Source organism: Vulpes lagopus, chromosome 3 (genome assembly GCF_018345385.1).
Source record: "Vulpes lagopus strain Blue_001 chromosome 3, ASM1834538v1, whole genome shotgun sequence".
Classification (NCBI taxonomy): Eukaryota; Metazoa; Chordata; class Mammalia; order Carnivora; family Canidae; genus Vulpes; species Vulpes lagopus.
In genome coordinates, this window is record NC_054826.1 from 39417049 (window position 1) to 39431930 (window position 14882).

The window sequence follows — 14882 nt, forward strand, 5'->3', positions numbered from 1 at the left end:
GAATAGGCATGGCCGGCCATATTGATACTCCATTTAATACTTTAAGACAAATAATTTTTATGCAGATTTACCATTGTGATTAAGTAGAATATTGTGAAATATATACTGCAATCTATTGTCTTTCATTCCAGAAAATATTAAGAATATCATTTGGTGTAGAGTTAACAGCTGTGTGAAATGCACTGTTCAAAATGTGAACTTTTGATTTTGCAGCCATTTTATTGTCCTCAAAAGGACACGATGAATGGTTATGCACTGACATGTGTACATACACCTACCAGATGGTACCTTGTTCCTAGCATTTTCTCAAGAGGGAGCAAAATTCACTTAAGCTGTCATTATGGCATCTCCAAAGGAAAGATTCTAATTTTAGTAGTTCTCTATGATATGAGTCTAACTTAATGTAGGGTGACTACATTCTGACAATGCCTAGAGGTTCAATGGGCTGGAGGCTGTACTCAAGAGCTTGAAGAATTTATGTAAAAATTATTTCAGGCTTTAATCTTGCCTGAAGCTAAACAGAATTGTATATGCTAATTTGTAATTGTCTCCATTTCTGGGTGTCATTTCTTATTTCAGAAAGTTGTCTTCTGAAACTGACCAGGTGAAGAGTTTTCTTTTCTTTTTTTTTTTTTTTTTTTTTTTTTTTACTTAAATATAGTGATCTTGGGATCGCTGGGTGGCGCAGTGGTTTAGCGCCTGCCTTTGGCCCAGGGCGCGATCCTGGAGACCCGGGATCGAATCCCACGTCGGGCTCCCGGTGCATGGAGCCTGCTTCTCCCTCTGCCTATGTCTCTGCCTCTCTCTCTCTCTCTCTCTCTGTGACTATCATAAATAAATAAATAAATAAATAAATAAATAAATAAATAAATAAATAAAAGAAACTTTTAAATATAGTTATTTTTAAGAGAATAAACCAAAAAACTTTACACAGCGAATATTTTACATAAATGTAAACATGCACATCTACTTCATAATTATGCAAAATAAACTTTTAGGCACAAGATTTTAAAAGTCATTAAAGAATAAGACAATGAACCCAAGACAGATAGGACAGAAGCAACAAAAACACACATTTCATAACGCTTCCATTGGTCTTGTCTTCCAACCTACTGGTTAAGGCCTAAGTTTCAGAAATCCTACCTTCCTTGACAAATGGAAACATCCAATTTGGCTGTACCTAATATACATCCACATAACAGACTATTATCTTTTAAAATAATGTAATAGGGATCCCTGGGTGGCACAGAGGTTTAGCGCCTGCCTTTGGCCCAGGGCGCAATCCTGGAGACCCGGGATCGAATCCCATGTCGGGCTCCCGGTGTATGGAGCCTGCTTCTCCCTCTGCCTGTGTCTCTGCCTCTCTCTCTCTCTCTGTGTGACTATCATAAATAAATAAAAAAAATTTAAAAAATCTTAAAAAAATAACATAATAAACACATCACACACACACCCTACTTAATCAGCCTTTCAATTAGGATAGCAAAGATTTTGGAATTTTCAAGTTTTCTCACCACTGAAGCACATACGTATTAATACCACACACAGAAAAAAATGATTCTGGTATAGAAATAAAATAGTTAATGAGTGGCATCATCACAAATCTCTAGTTTGTATTAAGTTTCCCCAAATCACATCTTTACTGTGGCTTGCCATGGCTTCTTGGGTACCTCGGATTTAAGTCTTTATACCTTACCTAATGACTCACGGGATGGTAGTCATAGAGGACGAAGAAAAGGCAATTTTAACAATTCAGTTAGAGACTGAAAAGCAGGGAAATCAGCACGGATCTCAGCACGGATCATTTTCAGCTGTATCCAAATGCTTGGAATGTTTTCTCCAGGTCTACCCTCTGTACTCCACTGGTTGGTTTTCTCTGCCTCCTCCCCACCAGGCTATAAGCATCTGAATGTCTATTCCTGTGGACACCCCAGGGAGTAGCGATGAGAATGACAGACAAGTCCCTGCTCTTAAGGAGTTCACAGCAACCAGAGCGCAAGCAAGAGGAAGGTCAGTACGTACGCAAAGCACTCCAGTGGGCTGAAATAGACAGAGTCCATGAAGATGGCACCTACAGAGCATCGGGCCTGAGGCCTGATGGGGGAGAAGGGAGAGAGAGACTGAGAAGGCACAGAGGCACAAAGAACAAGTCGAAGGAGGCTGGCACAAGCTTACTCATGAGAAGTAATCTATGAGGCCAAATTCTTGATTTCTGAAAGGAAAAGATTCCTTGTTCTAGTGGGTAAAGGTAGAGGGTGGGGAGAGGGAACCACTGAAGGCTTTGTGCAGAGAACAAACTGGAAGCGGGCTAGAGGACAACCGTGCAGTGTCAGATGGGATGGATGACAGAGGAAAGGCCTGCAGCCCACAGATCTCAACGCACCAAACCCAGTGCCACATGCAAGCATTTCCTATAGAAACAAACTTCTTGACCCAACATGCCAAAAACCACAGCTCTGTCTGTATAAATCAAGACTTTAGGAGAGAGAGAAAAAAAAGAGAGGTTTAAATAGACTTTTTTTTAGTTCAAGTTCCTGGAACCTGCCCCAGCTTGAGCAAGTTAAGATCAGTGAAACAATTCCCACATCCAGTAACAAGTCAAGTCTCCCAGTCAAGATCTTCACCTTCCCTGAGCTGTCATTACCAAGGAATTATAAAACAATTACCAATTCATTATAAATTCCTACCTAACATTAAATCCACGGAAACCTCAGGATGGGCTGAGAACCCACCACAGAGTTCTAGTGTGTCCCTATTACCTATACTTGGTGGGGGGGTGAGTGTGCCACTGGATAATGGCGCTAGGCCCGCATCTCCAGCTCACTGGAGCCACTGTGTGCATCAAACCGGTGATTCTGTAAGGTGCAACTCTCACCAAAGCCCCCACCATGAATCCTCTAATTCCTTTCCAGGTCCAGGTGGCTTCCATCTGCTAGCTGGGGAAGCAGAGGCCATCTTTGAGTGCAGGAACCCAAGGAAGGAAATCATTTTTAACGTTCTTGATGCCCACTGAACCAAAGTAAATGGAAATTTCTCAGGACATTCAAATTGTATTCATTCAAATTACAGAAATGGGCTACTCCATACTAATCACGGGACAATTTGTCACACATTTACTCAATGTGGAACATTTCCTAGTGACTAGTTTCCTGTAACATTCATTTGGAAACTGCACACTGCAAAAAGGCAATCTTGTGACTTTCTTCTAGTTGTATATCAAAAATACAAATTGTTCTGGGAGTCAGGCACAAACAGTGGTACAAAAGCATGAAGAGAAATGCCTTCTCCAAGAATGTGCTCATTTCATATTGCAGAACTGCTTCCTATCTGGATTCTGGTTTTTGAAAACCTGCTGCTGATTCTTTTGTTCAGAAAGATTCCTTCACTATACCGCTCTTCCACTCCTACCTACCCCTACTAAAATGCACTGAGTGAAGCACATGTAGCATGGATCTACATGGAACTAAAAGCCCCAATCTGACTGAATCTCAGGTGTTAACACAGTGGCTGCTGGTTTAATCTGCTCACCTAGACTCATGTACTTTAGGGACTTTTTGGATCAGAATTTGAGCCAGAAGTACCCAACACTTTTGTCTTTTGGAATCGAATAAAAGCTCTGATGTACAACTATCAATGTCTTGCATGAGAATCTCTGGTTCCAACCACTGAGATTCAAAGGAGGGAGCAGCAGGAAAAGCTTGGACTGGGGGGTAGGAGACCAACCATAAGCCAGCCCTGGGTTTCTTTTTCCTTATTTGTAAATGAGGGGCTTGAGCTAGCAGAGCTCTAGGGTACCCTCAGGAGGACACTCTAAGACTCCCTCCTGAAGTCCATTTCCACACAGGCTTATCAGACTGGGTCAGACAAAACTTCCTTACCACTTTGTCTCAACAGTTTAAAATGGTTTTAACATACTTCTGTGCTGCAGTTTGAGGTTTCCCTCCCTCTCCTACCCCTCAAAGACCAGGTTTCATTTCACTGCTGCAGACCACTGGGGCAAACTGTGGCTGCTGAGGTTTAAAACTGAATCACTGGTCTGCTAAAGATAACGGCCTTTGAGTAACCTAGACCGGGGTACATTGGTCTGTTTTTCAGGAATAGTGTTAACCAAATAGAAATAGAATTCTGTTTAGTTCTTCCATAGTTCTACTTTGCAACATGAGATTGTTCGAAAATTACACGAGAAAATCACCCATCACCACTAAGTTATAGACTTGAATATCTGAGACCTCCAGAGCTTCAAACTCCTACTACAGTCATTGATCCATAGAGCATCCCTCTCAGCAAGGGGATTCATGCGAGTGCAGCCTGGTCCAGCAGCACATCTGTGCACGAGGAGCTGATTTCGAAAGATCCGACTCTAGTCCTCACTGTTACTGCCAGACCCACTCAAATGCAAGTCATTTCTGAGCGTGTTCATGAGCTGGTTGCTTCCTTGCGGCCGGCTGGTTCCGTTGGCCACGGCCGGCCTGCTGTTGCCGGGCTGCTGGTGTGCGGGCGCAGGCGGCGGAGGGGGCGCTGTGCCATTGTCCTCACCCCCGCTGCTCGAGCTGTCGTCATCGCTTCCTGATGAGCGCTCGGCGTCTGAGGAACCGCTCCCACTGCTGCCGCTCATCCGTTCAAAATGTCAGCTTCGGCCCTCAGCTCTCCTTTGACGTCATCCGGCTGGGGTTCAGGTGAGGGGTTATCTTTCAAGGGGGTAAGTTTTGGGTCCAACTGGAGGCTTTGCTGGAGCTCTGAATGGCATAGGTGGTGGAGGTGGTGGTGGCTGTGATGGCTGCGGGGGACGAGTGGGCTGCTGTTCCATTCGGGCTTGGATTTTACTGCTCCCCTCGGCTCTTGTTTTCTTGACCTGGATGCTGCTACCGAGTTTTTCCAGCACATAGTCACCAGGGCCACGATTAATAATAAGCACGCGTCTTCCTGAGAAGGCCGTTTGTTCCCCTTGTACAGTCATTGGTGGTGTGGGTCCAGGGACGTGTGGCAGTGTAACTGGGACTTCATCTCCTTCGCATGAAGAATCTGCAGATGCTGGCTTAAAGTCCCAGCGAATGGTGTGGAAGGAGGCCCGCGGCCGCCTCTCGAAGCTCGCGGTCCAGCAGCGGGCTCGCGGTCCCGTGCATGGCGCTCTCCCGCGCAGCCGCAGCCCGAGCTTCCGGCGCCAGCATCCGGGGAACGACGCTCCCGGGGCCGGAAGCAGGTCCTCTCTTCCGGTGAAGAGTTTTCTGGAGAAGCATCACCTCACTGATTGTTTGCTTTTAATAGGATTTTTAAAATATGTTGCAAATTTTATTTTTTTTAAAGATTTATTTATTCATGATAGACATACAGAGAGAGAGAGGCAGAGACACAGGCGGAGGGAGAAGCAGGCTCCATGCAGGGAGCCCGACGTGGGACTCCATCCCGGGCCTCCAGGATCGCGCCCTGGGCCAAAGGCAGGCACTAAACCGCTGAGCCACCCAGGGATCCCCTGCTCCAAATTTTAAAAAGTAATACATGCTTACTGCCAAAAGCTCAAGAAACAGAAAAAAACACAGAAATTTTATTTTTCAAAAATCACTCGTAATTCACCATTCAGAGAGAATAATTTTTAATATTTTGATATTTTCACTTTCAGGTGGAATATACAAGTTATATATACAATATATGTATCCATTTTACTGTTGATAGGTATTTGAGCTGTTTTTTTTTTTAAAATACAGTCGACACACAATGTTACATTAGTTTCAGGTGTACCACATAGTGATTCATCTCCCTGTGATTTATGCTCTGATCACCACAAGCATAGTACCATCTGTTACTATCTAACAGTACTACAATATATATTTTAAAGATTTCATTTATTTAGTCATGAGAGACACACACGGGGGGAGGTGGGGCAGAGACACAGGCAGAGGCAGAAGCGGGCTCCATGGAGGGAGCCTGATGCGGGACTCGACCCCGGGACTCGAGGATCAGGCCCTGGGCAGAGGAAGGCCTTAGCCGCTGAGCCACCCAGGGATCCCCCGGTATTATATTATTGACTATATTTCTTATGCTGTGACTTTTATTCTCGTGACTTATTTATCCCATAATTGGAAGCCTGTACCTCCTATTTCCCTCCACCCATCTTGCCCATCTCTTGATCTTCCTCTCTTCCGGATCATCAGTTCTCTGAACTTACAAGTCTGATTCTACTTTTTGTTTGTTCATTCATTTGTTTCGTTTGATTCAACATCTGAGTGAAATCATATGGCATTTGTCTTAGTCTGACTTATTTCGCTTAGCATAATACCCTCTAGGTCCATTCATGTTGTCATAAGTGGCACAATCCCATTCTATTTTATGGCTGTATTAAGTTCTGTTGTGTTATGTATATGGCATCTTTATTACCCATTTGTCTAATCGTCAAAGAAATACAAATCAAAGCCACAATGAGATAATACCTTAAACCTGTCAAAATGGCTAAAACCAAAAAGATAAGAAATAACAAGTATTGGCAAGGATGTGGAAAGAACAAAATGCTTATGCACTGTTGATAGGATGTAAATTTCATAGCCACTGTGAGAATAGTATGGAGACTTGTCAAGAAAGTAAAATTAGAAATACTTTATGATCCAGTAATTCCACCACTGGGTGTTTACCCAAAGAAAAAGATACTAATTCTAATTAAAAAAGGATATGCATCCTTATGTTTTGCAGCTTATTTGCAATAGTCGAGATATGGAAGCAACCTAAGTGTTTGTTGGTAGATGAACAGATAAGAATGGTGTGAGATTATATATATAGTATATTTTATTTACATACATATATGTATATCTACATATTATATAAAATGGAATATTACATAGCCATGAAAAGGATGATCTTTTTAAAACTTGTAGGAAAAAAAAACCCTGCTAGAACATGTTGTATATATCTTTTAAAAACTCTAAGTACTGTTTTTGAATTTATACTATGTGGAGCTACTTGCTGGGCCATAGAGTAAGCATATGTTTATCTTAGAAACTGACAAATGATTTTCTAAGTGGCAATTCTAATTTACTAGCATTGTAACAGGCAGCACATTGGCAACACTAGACATAATCCTTTTTTAATGTTAGCCACATTTGTTTGTTAGGTACATGGATATATTACATTGTGTTAATGATTTGTATCTCTTTGATAAATTATATTGCTCACTTTTTATTTGCTAATCAGTTAATAATCTTGAGAATTGCCTGCTTGAAGCTTTGGCCAATTTTTTAAACGAGGTTTTTGTTTTTGTTTTTGTTTTTTTGTCAGTAGATCTTTTTTTAATCTTTATCGCCCTTGGCTACAAGTTGTTTGCCACTCTGATCTCTTTCTTTTCCTGTTTTTTTTTTTTTTTAATGCTCTGTTACTTTTTACTAAAATAGTATTTCATTATATGAATGTACCAGGTAACTATAATTCACTATTGAAAAGCAATTTGCTGGCTTCAACTTTTTGAAAGTTATGAATATATGTAATATTCACATACAGGTTTTGTGTACACATAAGTTTTCAAATCATTTGGGCATGATGGGTGTGACTTGAAGCATGTGATAAAATTATGATGAGCATTGCAAAACAAGAAAACTGATCCAAAGTTGCTATACCATTTTGTACCTCTATCAGTGATGAATGAGAGATCCTAGAATTCTGAATCTTCATCAGCAATTGGTTATTGTCAGTTTTAAAAATTTTAGCCATTATAGTGTATTGTGGTGACCTCATTTGAATTTGCATTTGTTTAATGGCAAATGATGTTGAAGCTCTTTTCATATACTCATTTGCCATCCTTCTATCTATCCTCTTTGAAGAGTTGTCTGTTCAGATGTGTTTCTTCCCTTTTAAAAAATCTGGTTGTGGGCACCTGGGTGGTTCACTCAGTTAAGTGTCTGCCTTCAGCTCGGGTCATGGTCCCAGGGTCCTGGGATCAAGACCCCTGTCAGACTCCCTGTTCAGTGGGTGGTCTGCTTCCCCTTCTCTTTCTGTCCCTCCTCCTGCTTGTGCACACATGCATACTTTCTCTCAAATAAATAAAATCTTTTTAAATATCGTTATTTTTTAATTTTTGAGTTGTAAGTTTTCCCAGTGTGTTTTATATACAAGGTTATAAGATATATTTTTCAAATATTTTGTCACAGCATGTGACTTTTAATTTTATTAGTAATTTCTTTAATAGAACAGAAACTTAAATGCAGTAAGATCCAAACTTATGTTTATTTTATTTTATTTTATTTAAAAAACATCTTTTAAAAAGCCATTAAATGTATATTCTAGGACTACTTAAAAATAGTGCTAAGAAACAAGTAAAGTATGAATTGCATAACATCTTATAGCCTACAGATTAAGTTGGGATAAATTGACATTTTAATAATACTTATTCCAATCCATGAACAGAATAATTCTCCATTGATTTAGAACCCTGGTTTCTTTTATATATGTTTTATAGTCTACCACATATATTGTTTGATTTATAACTCAGTATTGCTTTTTTTGCTGTTGTTATTGCAAATGGTATTGACTTTGTAATTTGAAAATTCCACTCTTCATTGCTGGCATATAGAAAAACAATTGACTTTTGTACATTAGCCATATATCCTACAATCTTATATACATGATTTTAACTTCCAGAAGTTTTGTATTTGTTTTGTTTAGTTTTTGAAGATTATTTGAGATTTCCTATATAGACATTCATGTCAATTATGAAATGGAGTTTTATTTCTTCCTTTCCTATATGTATACTTTTTATATAAAAGAAAGAGTAGACAATATGCAATAACAGATGGGTGATAGAATCAGAGATGGAAACTCTAAAAGGAATCAAAAGGAAATGCTATAAATAAAACAAATATGTAAGAGCAATGCCTTTGATGGGCCCATCAGTAGTCAAGATAGCCAAGAGAAAAAAAAAAAAATCAGTGTTAATGTTATTCCTTTATTAGCTCTTCACTAACACTTTCTTTTGTTATTTTATTCTTTCAGTGGTTACTCCACAGATTAAAATGTGCATCCTGGGACACCTCGGTGGCTCAGCGGTTGAGCATCTGCCTTCAGCCCAGGGCGTGATCCTGGAGACGCGGGATCAAGTCCCACGTCAGGCTCCCTGCATGGAGCCTGCTTCTCTCTGTGCCTGTGTCTCTTCCTCTCTCTCCCTCTGTTTCTCATGAATAAATACATAAAATATTTAGAAAAAAATAAAATAAAATGTGCATCCTAGATTTATCATTATTGATTGAATTCATTCATTACGACTTCTCAATGAATAAAAGAAACCTGTAATACTTAATCTTCATTTAACACCTCTTATCCTTTGTGTTAAATGTGATTTTTCAATATACCTTTCATGAGGCATTATTTTTCTTTTATTAAATAGCTAATATTCATATTCATTTATATTTATTTATCATGTTTACCTTTCTAGTATTTTTTCCCTGAAAGTTCTATGCTTCCATTTAGGATCATTTTCCTTTAACCTGAAGAAGTCCTTTGGCTAATTTTTGTACTTAATCCTGCTGGCAATAATTTATTCAAATATCAGAGTTTTTCTCTTAAAACCTTCACTTCTCTCATTTTAATTACTGAAAAATATTTTATCTGCACCAGAATTTTGAGTTGGCAGTATTTTCATTTTAACCTCTTAAAGATTCTCTTTGTACTTTCATCAATTTTGTTAAAAAGTTTGCCTTCAGTCTTATTGCTTTGTTTATATACTTTTCATATGGTTATATTTAAAATATCTACTTTCTAACTATCATGCAGTTAGCTGTCATTTCTTTGTATTTATTCTGCATTGGATTTGCTGAATTTCTTAAATCTATGGTTGGGTTTTTTTCATCATATTAGGAAAATAATTGAACAATATTTCTTAACATATTTTTATGCTTAAGTAGTACTTTTCCCTTTTTAAAGGAGCACTAACTATAAGATGTTATGCAATTCATACTTTACTTGTTTCTTAGCACTATCTGTAAAAATCTTTTTCTCTTTGTATTCCAGTTTGGATTTTTTCTATAAAATTGTCTTTTAATTCAGAAATCCAATTTTCTTCTATCTCCAGTTTGCTCTTAAAAATCACCTGAAGAATTCTTGGTTTCAAATATTATACCTCGTAGTCCTAGAATATACATTTAATGGCTTTTAAAAATATTTTATTTATTTGAGAGAGAGCATATTTTAGAGAAGATGAGAAGAGGGTGGGGGAGAGGGAGAGAGAGAAGCAGACTCCCCACTGGAGGGAGCCCTGATGTGGGGCTCCATCCCAGGGCCCTGGGATCATAACCTGAGCATGAGGTAGATACTTAGCCAACTGAGCCACCCATGTGCCCCCATTGAATGTTTTTAAATGCATTCTGTATCTGTTGAAATTCTGTTTTTTTCCCTCCATTTTCCATCCTTTTCTCAGTTGTTTTTATCATATGATTATAGTTATACTGATGATGTTGTCTACAGTCTCTATCTCAATTATCTCTGATTTTGCTATGATTGAATCTTTTTTCCTCTTGATTGCTTGTCACTTTCTTCCATTGGACACCATGGAAGATACGTGGTTGATGAATATTACCTTCTGAAGAGTATTTAATTAAAATCTGTCAGGCAATTAGATTATAGGCAGATTAACTTGACAGTGTTAAACTTTGAGGCTTTGCAGGGATGACTGTATTTCATTTTTTCCCTTAAAAGTAGGACATGATCCAAAAAAAAAGAAAGTAGGACATGATCCTTATTCCTAGACTATGCCATTCCAGAGTTTCTCAGTAGCTGGGCTCAGACTTCAAGTTCTGTCTCCCAATATCCTGCAAGCTCTGAAGTACTTGTCCAGCTCTCCGTCCTCTCTGAGTGATTCTCACTTCTAGACCTCCTATGCATAGCCTAGGGTTGGTAAAGAAGCTAAGAAGGGTGGTTTATATAGGATTCTGAAGCTCCTTCCCTACTTCCTTCTTTGTATGGCCAGGTGTCCCAAATCCTAGCTGTGAGGGCAGTCCTCAACTCCAACTCTGTGTCCTCTGCCTGCTGAGACCACTACACTCTGCTTGAAACCAGTTTTCCCAGCACCATATTTTAGGACAAGGATAGTCAAATACTTTAATGGAAGAAAAGGGGGTGTAATTTACTAACCACTATTATTATAATATTCTCTTAGGGGAAAAGCCAAGGTACAAATGGAGTTCAACAGCCATGTATCCCTTCTCTCAATGATGGCACCTGCTGTCCAGACTATACCAAACAGCAATTGATTTTTTTTAAATGTTCTAACCAGTTTTTATAATTTATTTTTTTTTAAAAAATAGTGGGATGGCCTGATGACAGATACTCCATCTTTGTCTTCTCTTATTCTTATTTCCATATGAAGCTTATAGTTCAATTATGAGAAAACATAAATATTACTTAGGCTGCAATGCTAAGCTTCCCTGCTGACTTCAAAGATGTGAGGCATAAAGCTGGGAGAAAGAATATGAGGTGGCAATGAAGGCAAAAGAAAGAAAGAGTGGGGGAATCCTTATATATTGTTTCGCTTCAACCAAATAATTTATATTATCTCCCTGCCTCAAAAAGTGAAAGTATAAGTGAATAGTGAGTCTTTTTGCTTAAAGCTTTTTAATTTGCTTTGAGTAATTTTACATTTGATATGCAGAAATCGTATTTTCTGACCAGAGAAATATATAATTATATCAGAGCAATATATAAATAATTTGAAGCCTGCCTGAAGTTTGAAATTCTCTGAACTATTTCCCATGTCCATTAGCATGTACAATTAAGAGATATTCAATTGGTCGAGGCTGTTCCATTCTCCTGATCTTTTTTGTAAAAGAGTATTTATATTTTAGAGTACATAAAAATACTGGGAGTGTTGTTTTGGAGAGCTTAAATAATGTAACTTGAGAAGCAAGTGACTTAGAATTTAGTTTAAACCTCAAATATCTTAGGATAGAAGTTATTTTCTTTCAGTAAAGTGTTTTTCAAATCCAAAGAAAATAAGTAGTATATTTTTCTAAGTAGCTAGAAAGAATTGGGGGAAAAACCCCACAGAAGTTCATCAGATGCAATACTTAAGTGTCAAGGTCATTTGTAGGCATTCAAATTCTGACTTAACTCAGTTCTCAACCTTTTATCCACTCTGAAGCGATGTTTGTGGATGTTAAATACAAATGACTTGGTTTATTTTTACCAGCATTGCATTTGTAAAACCACAGCCTATTGCAAATAAATGTCCTTGATTTATCATTTTCCTCCAGTGAGCTCAATCCAATATAAAATAAAGAATATCAAACTGGCACAAAGAGACATTCCTTGCTGAAACTGCCTGAGGTACATTCATGCAGAAGAAAGCTCTGAAATATTTCCAAAAAAATGGTTACATTGCCTCTAAAAAGAAAGTATTTAAAATCTAAGTATAGTGTCAACTCCTTACATGTCATATAACTGATGTTCCCATTCTAGATATAAACTCTGACATATAGAATTAAAGATTAAAGGACACCGAGGAAAATTCTATCTGACATATGTTGTAATTGATGATCTATGGACATATGAACTCACTTTGTACAGGAGGAACTCCACAGATTCCTAATAAAAATTCCAAGAGCTACCATTTATTGAGTACTTAATACAATGTCAAACACTTTGCATAGGTTATCCGTTTTAAATCTTCCAATATGTTATAAAGTTTTACCTCCATTGTGTAACAAATGAAACTATGACCCAAGATGGTTAGGTGATTTGTCACAATTCTAAGAGCTAGTCCAAAGCAATGAGCTAGTGTCAAACACTCCTTACCCCGTGTCTCTCTGGATTCAAGGCTGGGGATTTCAGTGCCTTGCCATTTGGCCTTTGAACTAATTTGACTGTTTTATATGTGGAGCTCAATAAGTTTTTTGGCTAAACAATGATAAGTTCAGAGAGAGCAAGACCATTTTGTTTATGTCCAGATGGATGTGGATTTTCATTATTTTATTCACTCATTTGTTAACTCATTTAATAAATACTTATTGAATGCATATCTCCTGGACATTAGATATTAACAAGACAGATAAAATTCCTTAGCTTATGGAAATCATCTTCTAGTTAAGGAAAACTGACAATAAGCTTAAGAAAAAATTATTAATAATAGTAATTAATTTATAATAGTGATAAGTTCTCTGAAAATTATGAGATATGATAGAAATGGAATGAAATTTAGTTAGCCTGGTCTGAGAGACCTTTCTAGTTGAAGTAACATTGGAGTTGGTAAAATGCATAACTCACCTGCTACATTTTAAAACCTGAATTTCATACTTGTCAAGTCTTAAGTTTGGTTAATTCGAATTCAAATTTGCCCTCCATTTCTGTAATATTGCTCCAGAGGAAGAGTCATTGAGCTGCTCAAATGGAGATGCATCCTATTATTGCTAATAGTCTTTTTTAAATCACAGATACTGCTCTATGATAAGAATATTTTCTTGAAAAGGTAATTGGCTCCTGTGATAGTATAACTTCAAAGAAAAAGTGATTATTTTTGACACTGATGTTCTCTGCCATTTCAAAGAGCCTCTGTTGCCATTGTTAGTCTTGTTGAACATGGTTCCAATTGAGGAAAGTGACCTGATTAGTGGAAGAGGTATGCCAATTCATGAGATGGTGGTGAGCTTCTTTTTTTCCCCCTCTTGTGTTAGGAAAAGCATTAACCAACCTGGCAGATATCTGGGGGAAATGTCTTCAGAATACCCAATAGTCATTTGGGCACTGTTTAACTGGTTTTCTTGAATTAAATGACTGTATGAACCAAATATTTCCCCAATATTTACCTTACAATATAACAAGAAAGATTTCACACTAAAATTAAACACATGCACACACAAAATTCTTCTTGCAATGGTGATACATTGCTCTATTTATTGTCTGCTCACTTCACTAAGGTAAACTCAGAGTTAAATTTTTATTTGGAATGTTTCCTGATAGCATTTGATACATCAAATAAAAATTTTGTATATAGAGGCAGTTAGAAACTTGCTTTGCATGAGGTAACGTGTCATTGGTAAGAAAGGCTTTAGGTATTCTTAGTTTGAAGGACAAAATATCAGATCCCTGTTAAAGCTCTAAAATAACATTATAAACTGTAACTATGTATTTTACCATGGTCAAACTGTGATAAAATAATATTTATATTCTTATTAACAAAAAGGTAAAGCACATTTTTGCTTCCTATTAATTGAAGTGATATAATCTCTAAATTATTGAATCAATAATTATTGATTATTGATAATCTCTAAATCTCTAAAGGTGAGAATAGCACCACTTGCTCTCTTTGCTTCCTTTAATTATTTAGCGTTAGCTTTGACAAAGTATTACTGTAGATTTATTGCAAAGAATTTCACTTCACTAGTGCTTAGGACTTGTTGTGCAAGCATGGCCAAACCTTTATTCTCCATGGCTTGTGTACGTGGCATTGAAATAGCTATATTTCCGGGATCCCTGGGTGGCGCAGTGGTTTAGCGCCTGCCTTTGGCCCAGGGCGCGATCCTGGAGACCCGGGATCGAATCCCACGTCAGGCTCCCGGTGCATGGAGCCTGCTTCTCCCTCTGCCTGTGTCTCTGCCTCTCTCTCTCTCACTGTGTGCCTATCATAAATAAATAAAAATTAAAAAAAAAAAAAAGAAATAGCTATATTTCCAAAACAAAGCTCAAAATTGATAGACAAGATATGGCAGGTGCCATATGCAATGAACAATTGCTAAAGGCAAGATTTGGTAACCAATTTTTTTTTTGTTAACTCCTTCATATCTTCTCTGAACAACAAACAATTCTCTCTGAGTTTTTGTTCCACAGATGTTCAATCCTCTATTTCTCTAGCACATTCTTTGTAAGATCCATTAGGGATGGTTTTTTAGAAAGAAAAAAAAAGATTTCCTGTTTTTCTC

The 14882-nt window shown here is 37.9% G+C and overlaps 1 pseudogene; it reads right to left on the reverse strand.

The window, feature by feature from the left end:
* Positions 1-4360: 4360 nt before the first annotated feature.
* LOC121486171 lies at positions 4361-5123 on the reverse strand (annotated as a pseudogene).
* Positions 5124-14882: the final 9759 nt, after the last annotated feature.